The 15,722-nt window shown below is 42.2% G+C and overlaps 1 protein-coding gene across 15 annotated transcripts in view; it reads right to left on the reverse strand.

Annotated features, from left to right (window-relative positions):
- Positions 1–15,722, reverse strand: part of LOC118511415 (Down syndrome cell adhesion molecule-like protein Dscam2) — a 109,886-nt gene that overhangs the window by 20,919 nt on the left and 73,245 nt on the right. The window lies entirely within an intron of this gene.

Genomic DNA, 15,722 nt, shown 5'->3' on the forward strand with positions numbered 1-15,722 from the left:
TAACATGGGTTTTGCTAGATAACATTATAATTTACAATAAGTTTTCATGCTTTTATCATTTTTATTTATTTTTCAAAAGATTGTCATGAGCTCATTAAACAAGTCTAGCATATTTAATTTCAAAACGGAATGGTATGATTAATATTACAATATCGTTTACATAAATACTTCTTCTTTAGCGCCATCTTATGGTACACGGTAAAAGACTTTGTTTGAAGATCTTCTTTTCATAGTGAATTAAAAACAAAAAGGCAATCCTTTCTGCTAAATGCACACCGGTAGAATCGCTTCACCTAAGTGCATGCATCAAAGGCAATCACTTGTAACGGGAGCACCAAAGAACGCAAAGCCCTTTCACTCAGTTACCTATCGTTTTCCGATCATTAATCTCACCTGCCAACGGAATTGTGCCATTGTTATTGCAACCGTACCAACCCGTTTGAAAATGTGATAGTTGAGCAGAAAATGAGTCTTTCTCGGCTCACCATCCGGCTTCCGGCACCGTACCGGATGCATCGGACTTAATCCCAAACTTTCGAGAGTAACTTTTCTCGTGTGTTCGAACACCTCGTGCGTTGGTGGTTCCCAGTGGGGTGCATGATTCTGTGTGTCTTCTCCCACTGGACCCGAGGTAAGCCGCAATCAACTGATTGCTGCAATCGGGTCCATGGCTTTGTGTTCGTATTATCCTCCGGGCTTCTGCACTCGGAAGGGAAAAGTTTAAATGAGTCTCAAACGATGGGTCCACCGGGATGGCAGGGATGGCTGTCTTTTCATCGGGACTTATGACAGTGCGGTGAAAGTTTGCTTCCGTCTCAATCGGTGCATAATCGGAGGCATCTTTGTGAAAAGCGCATGATTATTAGTGGGAAGTAACTCTTCATTGACGTTTATTTAAGATGTTTATTGAATTTGAAGTTTCATAAATGTGTTTGTGATGAAGCAGATATTTAAGCTATTATTTTAGATTCATCTACTGCTAGTAGTCAAAGGGATTGACCTGTAAAAGGAGCCATATTTAATAGTAGTTTCATCAAAATAACTATTTTAACTGTATTTACTAGATTTCACTTTAGGAAGAAAAACAAGAATCATTTTCCCCTAGATAACAGTCTTCATTTTACCTTTCCCTCTCGATTAAACAAACCGGAATGCAATCAGCAGGAAAAACAAACACATACTTCGGCGTACTCCAGGTAAGCATGTTTTTCTTCATTTCCAAACCAAACCAAGCTCCAAAAAACCCGCAAAGAGATGATCTACAAATTATAGCTTTCCGTGCACGATTTCAAAACACACAAGCACAAGCAACACCACTATTTCCGGTTGCGTGGCTCTTCGAACACCGGAAAAACATGATGCTCTGGGGTCTTAAATGAATTAGTTTATCGCTTAATCAGAGATCCCATCAATAAAAACGGTTAATGCTTATCCGATTAGTGGTGGGTGATGGGGAGAAAGAGAAAGCGAGAGAAAGAAAGAAGAAAAAACTGGGAAAACTTTTCCTTCGTTTCATGAACTCGAAAGGGATGCTCCTGGGAACTGCACAGTGAAAGACTTCCACGCATCACGCATGTCTCGCCGTGTGTGGATGCTTGGTTGTGTGTGTGTGTGTGTGTGTGTGATTGAGGACGTGATATGGCTAAAACCGAAAGTTTGAGTACAAAAAAAAAAGAGCAGGTCCACAGTCGTAGCTCAGTAAATCATCATCACTATTAGAATTGGATGAGCTATTGGTTGAAGTTGGTAGATGAATGGCATGGCGGGTTAAAGGATCTACCACATGGTGTGCTTTTCTTCGTCCTTCGCTTTGTGGCCATTCCATTACATGCCCCAGTTTTCCTCCGAAGTTCAGGCACCCGGAATCCCGGAATTGGGATTGTGTATGTTTTTCTACATCAAACACTTTGTCAACAAAACCTTAATCTGATAAGCGAAACTTGGAACTCATCTGCTGCGTACCGAAGTTCAAACCCCCGGAACCTGTGAACACTGAGGCTACGACTGTACCAAGTGTCTTTTGGAAGATTTTTTTTCTTTTTTTCTCGTTTTTCCTACGTAACGTGGAGCTCGGGAAGGAAAATATACTCTTGTCAGTAGAAACGAGCTTTCGTTGCAGTGCTGTGCTGGGTGAGCAAACATTGGGCGTCTGAGAATTGGAAATACTGGAGCTTATTGGAGTGCACATTCACGTCTCAAAGTGGAGGCTAATGATACGATCGCTACCAAAGTCTGGCAACAAGCCTGTTTGGGACCAGCAATGGGCAGAGAGTGGCCACTGTTTACTTGTCACCCAGCGTTGACGCATTGAGCAAACACTCACACACACACATATTGGTAGCATTTGCATCTAATGTCCCAACAAGACCTCGGTGCTTAGCTGCTCCGTCTCTTGGTGCGTCTGTGTATGTTTTACTGGAGGATTTGTACTTCCGGATTAAAATTTAATTATTCAACTCGTGTAAAACGCAAAGCGACACGCTTGCATCGTTGAAGAAAACTTTCATCCATCGTGAAGGCCTATGCATCTGGGCCGTACCGAGGGTCCAGGTTAAAGCGAGATGAAAGTAAACTATCGGCAGGCTGTCTACCGGCCGGAGATAATTTCTTGTCCTGTCATCCGGGCTCAGCAAACCGGCCTGTGAGCGAAACGGAACCATAAAACATCAAAACCCACGCAAAAGCCTCCACTGGTGGAACCTTTCTCCCGGTGACGCTTCACAGTAAAGACTTCACTTTGTTTATTCAGTTTTACAGAGCAAATTTATGGTCTCGTAACATCGGAGCTCGGTGTCACTCGGCACTAGCGGGTCCGCTCTGGGGCGGACGACTGCAGTGTTCTGTCTGTGTGTGTGTGTGTGTGTGAGTGTTCCATTCCGGGTGGGGAAAAACTTTTCCCTTGCTCCGATGCCAGGAGGCATCTTTTGAGGGAGAGTGTTTCGTGTGCCGGGTAGGAATGAGCCTGGAGGTGCAAACTTTCACCAACGCTCGCAGGGTCTTAAACCGTGGTGGAAAGCGGTGAGGAGAACGAACGGGGAAAAATAGTCTGCGGGAAAATATGTCTTTGCTTCGGTGTAAGAGGATCCGGTGTGCGGTGGAACCTTACAACAGTTTTGAAGTTGAACCTTATGAGTAGCATCCACCATTCGCTTTGATGGGAATGAAAGAAGCCTCTGCGGAGTTTCGACTGATGTGACTGTGTTGTCAGTCGGGAAGCAAACGAGAATGAGAGAGAGGAGAAGGAGAATCTCAACCAAACCACGAAAAAAAAAAAAACTACAGACCAGATAAGGCACCGGGTCCGAGGGGATAAAGCTTTACCTAGCGAAGGGTACCAGGAGCTCAGAAGTGAAGCGACTGGTAACTTTGAGTAAATATCTTCAACACCATCATCTTCAGGTTTCACCCGGTTTGAGAAGGGGGAGAAAAGCAACTACGGAGCTAGTATGACAAACTTTATCCATTTTGACTATCTCGCCGGCTTTGGCTGGGCTGAATCGTCGACGTAATCACAACGTGGCGGCATAACTTCGTCCCAGTCCGGGCCTGAGTCGACGACAGGATGAGATGGCTGTGTGGATGTGGTGGCCGCTGACAATGCAGCTTGGCTAATGGTGGAAAACCCCGGCGGTAACAGGAGAACCTGGCTGCCATCCTTCACACAGCGAGCTTCACTCACAACTCTTTGATTACGGTAGACGATTATGGGAGCCTAGGCTTAATGCGACCGTTTGACGTGGAACTGGCTTGTTGGGAAATTTTCACAACTTCATCAAACGCGCACAACAAACTTGCTGCACACCCCGCTCGAAGCTCGTTCGAATTCTTTGAGCTTTGAGGATTATCAACCGGTGTCGTACTGCTAGCTGGTGAAGATAGTGGAAGCATCCTCTTCCACGGCACTCAGCAGCTAATGTTTTGGCTGTTCTTGAGATGCTTCTCTGCCGCAAAAAAATCCATCATTTCATCGGAGTTTGTCACAGTCATCTTTCACTGGCGGAAGATATTTCACTAACGAGGACGCTGGAATGGGTGAGGGGATGCCATTTTCCCCAAAGCGAAAGATGCTAACAAAACTTTGACGTCGTCAACGGAGCGCTTAATCCGGAACATTACCGTGTACATCCACCACCAGGCACGGTCGGCGTGGGGCAGTGGCGGGCGGACGTACGTGTCCACGTTTGCTACACCGAGTTTTTAACTTATTGCAAATGCTAATGAATGGAAAATCCGTGTACGTATCTCGTCCTTCCATTCCGACCACTACCGCACACTTCCCGTACGATGCTCTGGGGAAATTCAATTCCAAAAAGCTTCAGGTCTACTCTCCGGCAACTGTCCTACCGGAAACGTTGCTTACGAGCTGCAGAATGGAGCGAAGTAGGAGGAAAAAAAGCGTCCCAGTATTAAAACGATTCGGCCATGATTCTTCTTGTTCCCTTTTTTTTCTGCTCCCTGTTTGACTACCGATGAAAAGTAAAATTTCCAACATGTTTCCTCTGATTCAGGGGCTGAAAACTGCACTTGCTGCTGTTTGCTGTGCTTCGGCCGTAATTCCGGCGCACCGACCAACCGTGCCCGAACCAACCGGACCGAAAACCAAACAATCAACTTCAAACAACTTTCTCGTTTGAAAATGAACCGAAAAGGCTCGGCGAAAAGCCTCCCGTGTCTCCCGAGATTCGGTCTCGGGCTGTGCGTCCGGTTGCGGCACAAAGCATTGTCGCAGTCCAACTGAGACTGTCCCGTAACTGAGCTGAATGAATGCAGAACAAGTAAATCTGCCTCTCTCCAGCTAGAAAAAACTTTATCAAACTGAATGCCTCCCGACGCGGCCAACCGGCCCGAAGAAGCAGCAGCTTTGGTTGACTGTGCAAAATTTATATGTAAATTGTTTATAATGTATTCATGAAGCAAATTGCGTTACTTTTCAGCGCGCGCGCGCATCTGGACAGTGTATGTATGCGCGGATTCGCAGGAACTCAGTTTCGCGGATTGGCACCGCTCTTGGGCGAGGAAAGAAAACAACACCAAGCACCCGTCCGGTATCCACGATTGGTCTTTAGCACCCTAATGGTGGAACTTATTTCCTGCCATCGTACCGAATTTACAGTCCCGGTGGTGGTTTACTAGCAAAAAACTTCCCGGTAACAGATTGTCTCCGGGAAACCGAACGAACGACTGAATTCTGGCGTGGTGTCGGGAGAGAGTTTTCGGAAAAGTAAACATTTAAATTGGACAAATCATTCAGACACGAAGTTTGGTGGCTGGTGTGGGCACAATCGACTCGGAATTGAACCATTTCACGGTCAATATGCAACGAATATGATTGTGTTAAGCGAGTGTGTTCGGGTCTGGATGCTGGATAGAAGGAGACTTGCAAATGGTATCAGATAGAGATTCGCTTTTTTCAGGAACCCTTTTAATACATTGGAACATAAGACGCGGGTATAAGGTGTTCTTTGACTTTAGCAATAGCTTTGCAGGAGTTTATTTCAAGATATCAAAGCGAACAAATAACTAGTAGATTCGACAAAGTAATGAGATTAGTAATTTGATTTACTTTTTATGGCTATTCGGCTGGATGTACAGTCAAAGGAGAATAAAAGGAGCATAAAATGTTATTACTGAAGTAATTGGGTGACAAATTTATTTAAATACTATTTGTTTGTAGGAGATTTTGTTTGTAGCCTAGGGAAATGAACTCTGAAATTTTTAAAATTCATTGAATAATTCTCGAAGTCTAACCTAGCTACTTTTTCCCAATGATTTCAATCAAAAGCTTCCTGAGAACGTTAGAAAAGTTGAGCATTTTATTCGAAAAAAAAAATTGAACTCTTAACACTCCTGACTACCTTGCACGAGCCTTAAACCAATAATCTTGGGATTAAAAATTCACTTGCCCTAGCTTTAACGAAATTTTGGGTTTCCGAGACTTACTGAGACTTCCGAAATTTTTAGACACCATCTCCGATAAATCTTTAATCAATTGATGCAGATGATGCGTGTTTAAACCCGGATGAATAAATATTAATTCTATTTAAAGACATTCAAGCTATCCTTCAGCCCGAAATGTTTCTGTTGCACGTTTAAAGCATATAATGAAGCCCCAACAAAGTTTTTTTTTTATTACAGAGCTCAATTCTATCCTTTGAATATTCAATATCAATTATTATGATTTCTATTCCTGAACTTCTGAATCTAACTATCTCACAGAGGTCACATAATTCTAGAAAGACTCGTTCTATTGCCGTTTTTTAAATGTTTCACTGCGATTATGGTTCATACCATGTAGTAATTTATTAATTTATTTAAGCTACTTAGCTCCTCTTATGTTTACAAATGTATCTGAATCTGCTCATAATTGTGTTGTATTTCCATAGCATGACATGATTTGTAGAACATTCCCATCTACAACAGAACCAGCCCCGGAGCTCCATCATTTCCTAAAAATAAAACACCACGGGCTAATGTAGCAATCCATCAATTACACAACCATATTTACACGAAGGCAGCAAAGGGCGATAAACGCATCATACAAACACAAATTCAAACGAAACGAACCTTACCATGGTTTGTAACGCCATAGCATTGAAAAGGAAAATTATTCCGGTGAAAAATAAAATAAACGGCTCATTTCCGAGAGTTGTGACTGCAAATGTCGTTATCATAACAGCACAGCACCAAACAACAACAACAACGATTAGATTATCATGAATTAGCTTCCGCTTTCAGCGCTTCTATTGATGCATTCTGAGAGATGTATTTCAAAATCAGGCAGTCAAGCGAATGGAGCGGATACTTAGAAAACGATACGAATAATCAGAATAAATACGAAAAGGCATTCAAATATAGCATTTTGACGTTTAGAAAAAGTGGTTTTTTATTGCCATTATGTAGCTCGTAAATTTAGGACCAAGTTCTCCAACTCTCTTGTCTCTCTCTCTCTCCACCGTGTTGGAGGAAAACATTATGCGTCAATTATGCTTTCCTGGTTCAATGGGACATGGAGGGAACGAAGCTGGGAAACAAACGGCACTTCAGAACTAACGACAGGCGCTAAAGAAGAGATTTACCGCTGTGCTGCGGTCTACCTGGCAGTGCCAACCATTAATCATCTGTTTTTATCCCTTTCCGTGCGCTCGTCCTGGCCGCCGGGCACTAACATCGCGCTTTTATTTCCACGCTTGTACGCGGTCTAGGTAGGTGGTATTAAGCATTACCTGATCTTCCTTTGGTGTCACTGCGGTCCGCTTGGTCTTTCACGCGTCGGACGCTTTATTAACCTACCGAAGTCTCAACTGAAACGACGTCCTTAATCGAAAAAAAAATGTCACTACTGTCCAGCTCTTACTTTGCATTGTCACAAGGACAGTGTTTTTTGTTTGGGTCCGGCTATCTCTCTCTCTCTCTCCTTCGGTATGACCTAAACCTTTCTCAAAATACTTTATCATCCTTTTGCAGCTCGCAGCAAAACGCACCTGTATCCTACGATACCTGTATTTACTGCCAGGTGATATGCGGAAAACTGTTTGCGTTTTTTCTTTTCCTCCTGCTGAGTGATCTTCCGATTATGATCACTTTTCCCTGCGCATCCGTAAGGAAACGGGGCTCGTCATCTTCTTCTTTTAGAAGGTATTTGTTCTTCTTTTCTTCATCCCTTTTTTCGGTCGGTTGTTTTTCTGGATGCCGAAAGGTCCACCCGGAAGGTGGCAAATAATGAAACAATGAAACTCATTTCAATGTTTGTCGCGTTGCGCAAGCCGGATTTTGTCTGTCTCATATCCTTTTTCGGCTCTCGGGGCGTATTTGGTTAGCAAAGGATTTGCAGTTGGGCCGAAATTACCTAGAACTAGAATCGCTTACTTAGCTTTTTCGTTGGAAAAAACAGCTTTTTTCCTCACTAGCGTAGCTAAAGCACAAAAGGAGAGTGTCCCTTTGCCTCTGCCTCAAAGGCCGTGGTGCTCATTTCAGCTCAGTCTGTTATCATGCGATTGGAATCTTTTTTGCCCTTTTGAACGGAATGTGCCTTTCGGCTTGCCTTTTTTGTCATCACCTACAAAGAGGCGCCCAGGCATCAAAGAAGCAAAGCAGATAATCAACCGAAAATACAGGCCTCGGGCTGGAAAATCTGTTGTCGAATCATGCTTATCAAATTGTTCTGGGAAATCGATTTTTACTGTCACCTTTACCGGGCGTGTATGGGCACGGGCAATGTGGAAAGTAAACGTTTTATGCAAAGGCACCAAGAATAAAGTCGTTTAAAGTGGTGGGTTTTTCGTTCACTTAACGTGTAGGCCGGGGACTCACAATGCTCTTTGACAGCCTAATTGACAGTCGCATTAGTGTCGCGCAGGGAGCCGAGTTGACCAACCGATTGGCGATCTTTTGCAAATGGGTGTCGCGATGGTGATGTTTAACTTTAACTGTACATCAAACAAACCAACGAATGATACTTTGGAAAGTTACGTTTTGCGTTTTCGGTTGATATTTTCCATCAAACTGTCACTGTGTGACTTGGTTATTGAGATAATGTTTGACTCCTTAGGCGTTAGTAGGAGTGTTTGCAAGATTTCTCGAGTCATTTATTTTTGTTTGATTTTTGGTGTAGGTTGAGATAAGTAAAAAAAGGTTTTCGAACAGCTTCAAATGCAAAGAGGAATGATTTTCTGGGAGCTGCATAGACAAAACATTGTGGTGAAGTTTGATAAAAATAAATATTGAGCATTTTCTGTGATGTATTAATAAATATGACGCAACGAGAATGACTAAAGATACTGGCCAATATATACTTAGTCTTTACTTAAAAAGAATCACAAGAAAATATTAAAAAATGCTCAAAGTTGGTTTTTGACAGTCCCTGTTTGATGCTTTTCATGGAGATTACGATTGGAGTCATATAAGTCATGGTCAGTTCACCGATCTGTTTCCAAGGTACTCGGTCCAAAGCAGCACTCTTTCAACCGTTGATATATCCGACATTCGTCAGGATAGACTCCGCTTGATCCAGCCAATGAGCTTGCTGTGCTACGGCTCGTGTCGATCGGATCTCTGAAGAGTACCTTCATGGTGGGGCATTAGTCACGTTCCCCAGCCAACAAATCCTTCAAGCTTTGACCATCGTCACGATATCAGTGGCACTAAACAGCACAGCTAGCTCGTGGTCCATTCTCCTTCTTCACACACTCTACTCGCGCACTCAAAAATGGCGAATGGATTGGCGTCCTCTGTTAGCATAGTCCAAGACTCTTGGACTCTCGTGTGTGGTTGGAGTCTTCTGGATAGGAGGAGTTTGTGGAGCCCATAGAACCCATGATTACCCTGACCAATGAACCTTCTTACAATGAGAAAATTTACCGGACCAATTTCCTTGGAGTACAAAATCCAAAAATGAAAGAGCGTCTAAACTTATGTAAAGAGTGTTACGAAGCAGCTTATGAATAAAGTTGTGAGTGTTTTTTAAGCAGATTTTGCAATAAGAATGAAAGGTTTGAGATTATTTCTTCATTTAAAAAAAGTGACTTAATTTTAGATTAAAGAATTATTATTTAGTGCTTTGCTTTAAGTAAAAGATGAAAGATTGTTTAGCCTTAAATGATCAGTACTGTCTCATTGCTCACTTCCAATTTTTATTCTCTCTCGGGGGAGACTTATTGAAAAGCATGGTAGTATTTTAGGCCTCAAAAGAAACATGCCACTGGCGATTCCACTTGTTGATTTATAAATGGCTAATAAATAGCACCGAATAGCTTCGTAACATTCCACTGGCGAAATGAATGCTCCCAAAGGGGGAAAACTAGAAGGTTAAATTAATCGATGAAAGCACGCAACGGACGTTCAAGAATATATGCGCGTGATTTATTTCTTTGCTGCATTGGATGTTTCTCTGTCTGTGCGTGCGTGTGTGTGCGTGCACGTTTTTTCTCCAGGGATGAACTGGTAGTGATTCTGAACGCTTTTCTTTCTGTTCGCATTCCCTGTCCGAGGCATGTTAATCGCTGGCTTTGAACAATCCTTTGTATCTCCCCGACTGGAGGTCACAGAACACACACAAAAAAGCGGGCGATCTGTTTTGCTTTTTGTTATAGCTCCAAGGGCAAAAATAAGGGTGCGCGGAGATAGAATGTTCACACCAGAGATAGACTGGAGGGATGTTTTTTGTTGGATCTGCACGATAATTTTGGTGTTTTTTTTTGTGTGTTGCTCATCTCCCTGTGCAGGCGTGAGTTTTTCCGTTTTTTTTCAGGTTTCTATAACAGCTCACAAAACCTTCTTAATCCAGCAAGATCAGCCGCACACTCGGGTTAAAGTGAGAGAGAGAGAGAGAGAAAGCGAACCAGCTATTCGTCTGCCTGATCTGCACTAGAACGACAAGTCGCTTTATTTTAGCTGGTGAAACACAAGCGCACACAGAAAAAAACCAACATCCACCATACATCCGTACAGCATTTTTCTGCAGAGGAAATTCTGCTCTTTTCAAACCCAAGAGACCAAGCAGCGCAAACACGGCAACACAAATCGAAAAAAAAACGCCGCAACGTTGGAGCCGGCAAACGAATCCTAAATGTCTCCAACGCTTCCGCGCGACGCAACGGGCACAAGAATAAAACGGAGATGACAGCAACATTTCTCAAATGATCCGTTAGAATGTTGCTGTCACTGCCGTCCCTCAACTGGTCCCGTGGGGTGGGAGCAACAAAGCAAAAAATAAAGCCCCCGACGACTACTTGCCAGGCTAAAAAACATGGTAAAGCAAATGAATGTGGACAGTAAGCGACTGGGTGTGACTGGGTCCGAATATCGCAGCCCACAAACGCCGGCGAGCTTGTGTTTTTAGGGTATCTTGTCTTTGCCGTTGTTTTGTTTTTTTGTTGTCTTGTTTTGGGCTATTCTCGGCTGCTTCGGGGATGCATGTTGAGCATTTCGGGGCCTAATACAAAGCGAAACCGAAACAGTTCGTTAGGTAATTCGGGCAAAATTACTTAGGCGTAATCACAAAGCGGCTTAATTAATCATCCGGCAGTGAGCCGCGTAACGCTGCCGCTGGTGGGTACGGTGGGTGTGGAATTAAAATATATACGCATAAAGGCACATTTGCTTGCGACCGGGCCAACGAGGACCCAGTTCCAAGAAGTACTTTCCCTTTACGGATCGGGACCGTGTTTCTGGGAAACGTAAGGAGAGAGAGACAGAGTGAGCTAGGAAGAGAGAGAGAGAGAGAGAGCGAGAGCGAGCTAGTGTAACGACAGATGAATGGCGATGAATTGGCAGAATCGACAGGCTTTGAACGGTGTCACACGGAAGGATACAAATGATTTGCGATTTTTCACTCCATGATAACTGGGGGCGCAAGTGTCGCAGATGTGGTAGGTTTCGGTCCGGGATTAATGAACTAACCCCAGCGGCTTTCGGTGGTGTAATTGAAAGTAGACAGTAATAAATTTATAGCAATTTTTATGATGTGTCTTATCTAGCGAATTGGATTGTGCAGAATCTTAGAAGAAGGTTAAAAATTGTGATGTATTTTATTTTTAATTGTACTGATTATCGTTATGTGATGCAAACAATCAGCTATGAGACAGAAATGTCTTTTGAAGCTTAAGTTTGCGACTTAAATAGATAAAGTTCTAGTAATCACTAAAATATGTTCACTTATTGTGTTTTGTTCTAAAGATATAATAAGAAAAAAAATCAGAGAAGAATTAGAAGCTTATAATTGCATATCTTTAGGCGCTTACAGTAGGTTGTGGTCAGTCACCGATCAGTATTGGTATTTTGAAATAGTTTATGGTCAGTCTCATTTCTAGAAATTTTCCGAACGTTGTCAAAACTTTTTTGTAATAAAACAACAATAAAACTATGTTTAAAATCCAAATTGTTTATTTAAAACAAAATGGTGACATTTTTTCGTTATTATCAATTTAGATTAATCGTGTGCATGCTTATTTCTAATTACCAGCATCAGAATTATTGATTCCTCATTTTTTATCATTTAGAAGTGCTTTTAGATATTGTGCTCATAAATCATAATACTTATTGTGTTTTAGAAATGTGTTATCAACAATTGAGAAATATTTTTGTATACAATTTTTGGATAAATAATACAATACAAATAGCAAAAAAAAACATTTAATTTTGTAGAATTGCAATATGTTGCCTAAATTTGGACGCCTCTGATTCGTTGATTGTTTGCAATAAATATACTTTTTACAATTACAAAAGCCTACTAATGTGTGTTTTTGTACAATACATTTTGAGCATTTTATATATTCACTATGATAGCACAAACCAAAATTAAAACAAACCCCGAACGAAATAGCAAACGCTCAATCCCTCAACACCAACATTCAACGTGGTATCATTTAACGACGCTATGCAGAAATGTAAAAAAAAGCAGAGGCAAGCAAACACAGGGGGAGTTGGATAAGTAAACCAAATGCACGGATGCAACAATTTTGCAGGCAAATTAACAACCTTCAACAAGGACAATGTGCAGGACGCCGGCAGACTTTTACACTAGACGGTGCCCGGTGCTGGGATGAGATTTGATATTTTTCTTGCCCATCCACCCATTTTACTAGCCCGTCTGGTTCCGCTTCTAGCAGTTATGAGACTTGGACCAGAAAATGGACGAAACATTAGCCACCAGGGAGTGCTTGTCGTGGTGGCGCGTTCTGACACAACGTGCAGTATTCATACCAGCCAGTCGTAAATTAAATGAGAAAGGCAGAGATAGTGACCATACTAACGAGAAAACAAGCAGTCGGTAAGGGTTTTGTGATAGTTTTTTTGTCTTATTCAAACTGCAAAAAGGGGTGTTTAAGCTTCTCGACACATCATCAGCAGCTGCCGTGCCGTGTGGGAAGCATACAATCATTTCACCGTTTCCTTCATCACTTTGCTTTTAATGTTGTGGGATGGAAGAATTAACAAAGGTACCCCGATTTGGTAGGACTTTCTTTTGAAAAACTTCAAGCGGCTGGTGAGGTTGTGTGCGTAGATGAAAGCACACGGTTGGATGAGCTTTTTGCTTACGTGAAGCATTACAAAAGAAATGTACAATTACTCGATGCATCAAGGCGTGCAGTGAATGATCATGTCCGGGTACAAGCAAATGTCACCTGCGAAGCGTTGTTGCTATGGTAATGGAGATGAATATTTTACAGCAAACCAACTTAGTTCGTTTAAACTGACTTTAATTACATTTTATACTATAAATCCAATCACTTGCTCAGATCAATCAAAGCGAATGGAACAGTTTGACGCCTAAATGTATGCAAATGTTCGTTTCAATGCTGACATCGTTAACAACTCTCTAATGATTTCTTACAAATTGCTGGCCCGCTTGTAGTATTACTGACCGACAAAAAGCTGGATTTCCAAAAAAGCAAAATACATTCAAAGAACCCTTCCTCAATCTCCACCCTCCCCCTCCCTATCCTGCATTCCCGAAAGGACACGAACGCGCTCAACTCTTTCGCGCCTAATGAGATCATTATTGAGAGGATGAATGGGGCGATGATTAAACAACTTCCGGCAGTGATGAGAATTTGTGCTTGGCTGCATCCGCTTTCACAAGAAACAATGCTTTTCAGTGGTTTCGAAGAAGTGGGGCAAAGGAAGGTTGGACCGATGGGGAAAGAAGGAATTTGGATACCGAGGATAAGAAAATCCTTTCAGACTTTTCCCAGTGCGACGATGGGGACCCACACACACACACACTTTTTCTTTTATTTCTGAGTATTCTGGCTCGCTTTGGCACTCTCGGAAGCCTATTCTTTTCGTTTGCTTCAATTATCTGGCATTATGGTGGTCTTTCCTGCCGTTTCGTTTGTTCAAGCGTCGTCGGGTATCTTTATACCCGATGATGAATGCGCTGTGTTGGGTGACGGTGGGTTTGTCACCACCGGCTTCGGTGATGTCGATGCCGATGTGAAATATTCATCATCAGTATCTCTTTCCGTGATTTGGTGCTATTCTTTCATAGTTTAGCGCTGTGGAGCATCATTCCTTTAGCATCGACATTTCTGGACGGTTGTCTAGGTAGCCGGGCTCATAAAGTCAGACCAGCAGAGCAGCACTACAGGAATGGCTGAAGTAGTAGTAAATGTAGACTGGGTGGCAGCAAATGCAAAAAAAAACCCATAGAAAAGCCACAAACACAAAAGTGAAACCTCATGCCGATGGAAAACTCGGCCCGGGAAATAAGAAGCGGCTTTGTTAATAAAAAATATGATACCCTTCCCTGTAGGGGGGTGTACCACACTTCTTGGGTGGCTCGAGATTTCCTGTAAAGCCTCCTGCTGAAACATCTGTCACCACGTCGCCACGAAGACGGTCACCACCAACCAACCAACCAGCAGCCCGTTATCCCCTTGACAACTTCAGCCCGTTCATTTCGAAGTGTATTTATCGTCATCGAACCGGAACTGGCTGTGGTAATAGCGTACACAACCGCACCAAACACCAAAAGATCGAATCTGGCTTCTCGACATCAATCGATGTGGTGTGGACAAAGAAGAAAAAAAAAACAACATCGTACAAAAACCTGTCATTAGAAGGTTTGCTTCCACCGAGAAGAACAATGTGCAGAACCAACGCCATAACACTTGCAGTGTAACGATGACAACCTAAGACGAGGTCGCTTTGCACGCATCAGGCGTGGTGGGTCTCGCTTATACAAATTATATGACACAATGTATTATTTTTGATGGGATGCTTTGCTGTAGGGTTTGTGCGTTCGTGTCGTATGCGTCTATAAAGGGCGGTTCTTCCATGGAGATGAAATTGAAATTTATACGCCCTGTGCTGACTGCAGCGGTTACAGGACGGGGTTACCGGTTGTCTGTGGTAAACGGTATGATAAAAGGATGTAATTTTTTATTTTATTTTGCGAGGCGAAGCTGGCTTAGTGCTTCGAGACGAGGGTCACTGGTACCATTAGAGCGCAGGTAGACCGCAGCAAAAGGTCTCGCTTTCCACCTGGGTTTGCTGAGGGGCTTGATGAGAAAGGTTGGACCCAATTTTGAGGTTCGGCTAATTATATTGTTCAAATAAGGAATGGTTTTAGTGCGGCATAGTTTGGGTTGTATTCAACCAGTTATGCTATATACGTTTATTAAGATATAAAATAATTGAAATATGATAGTTCGTGTACGTTTGAAGCTTAACACTGATGACATTTAACATTCATGTAAAAGATCATGTTAGATGTATAATGCATGTACTAATGAATGAATTTAATCAGGCAAACCTTACCCATGTCTGATAAAATTCAATTAATTACTAAATTATTAAACCCCCAATTATTGTAAAGTATTACAACTTTGAAATACTTAAAGCATCTAGGAGCATTCTAGTATAATCTAAACTTTTATGCGAGGAAATAGGAAATTTTGCAACAATTTTTGTTCTAGGTCGGTTTAATCGTAGTATTAATTGTTTATGGACTTGTTGTAGTTCGAACTCTTTTAAGTGTAGATTTTTACAGGCTGTAATTTCTGTAATGTGTAACGGTTAACTTTCTTACTTTTTATCAAATAACTGGCAGTGCAATGACGATCGTGATTTCGTTCGGAGATACAAAAGCTAAATAGGCAAATTCAACGCCTAAATGTATGCAATTTCTGGCACAAAACACTATTATGATTCAATAATCATAAATTCAATTTCAATTATTCAGTAATGCTCATTTCTTCAAACTTCAAATATCTACTTACTGA

Source organism: Anopheles stephensi, chromosome 3, assembly GCF_013141755.1.
Source record: "Anopheles stephensi strain Indian chromosome 3, UCI_ANSTEP_V1.0, whole genome shotgun sequence".
Lineage (NCBI taxonomy): Eukaryota > Metazoa > Arthropoda > Insecta > Diptera > Culicidae > Anopheles > Anopheles stephensi.